Here is a 429-nt window from a genome sequence, read left to right on the forward strand (position 1 = left end):
TATCTGAAAAACCCAAACAAAGCCCAAGCCCGCGCCGCAAGGAAGGACCCGGACGCGGGCTCGACGTGTGTGGTCCGAGCGGCGGGCGCCACCTTGACACAGGACTCGGACCGCTACGAGCATCACCTGCCATTAACTTATATTTTACTGCTCTATCTCACCTAAGCAACGGCGATTTTTCCCCCTCCGAGATGGCTAGGGACATGTTCGCTCCGAAGGGGGCATGGAAGTGTCCCCCAGGAGTCTCGCAGGGGGTGAGTAGGATTAAGGGGGATCTTCACTGGAGGGTTTGTATTGAGCTATCCACAATCAGCAATCGTTATCATATTAAGCCCACTGAAAGGAACGCCCCCGCTAACACTGCGACCGAGGGCCTGGGCGTGGGGCGTAACTGGCTGGCCACGGCGTCGGCGCGGGATTGAACCCTTA

This window comes from Penaeus monodon, chromosome 31 (genome assembly GCF_015228065.2).
Source record: "Penaeus monodon isolate SGIC_2016 chromosome 31, NSTDA_Pmon_1, whole genome shotgun sequence".
In the NCBI taxonomy this organism is placed as follows: Eukaryota; Metazoa; Arthropoda; class Malacostraca; order Decapoda; family Penaeidae; genus Penaeus; species Penaeus monodon.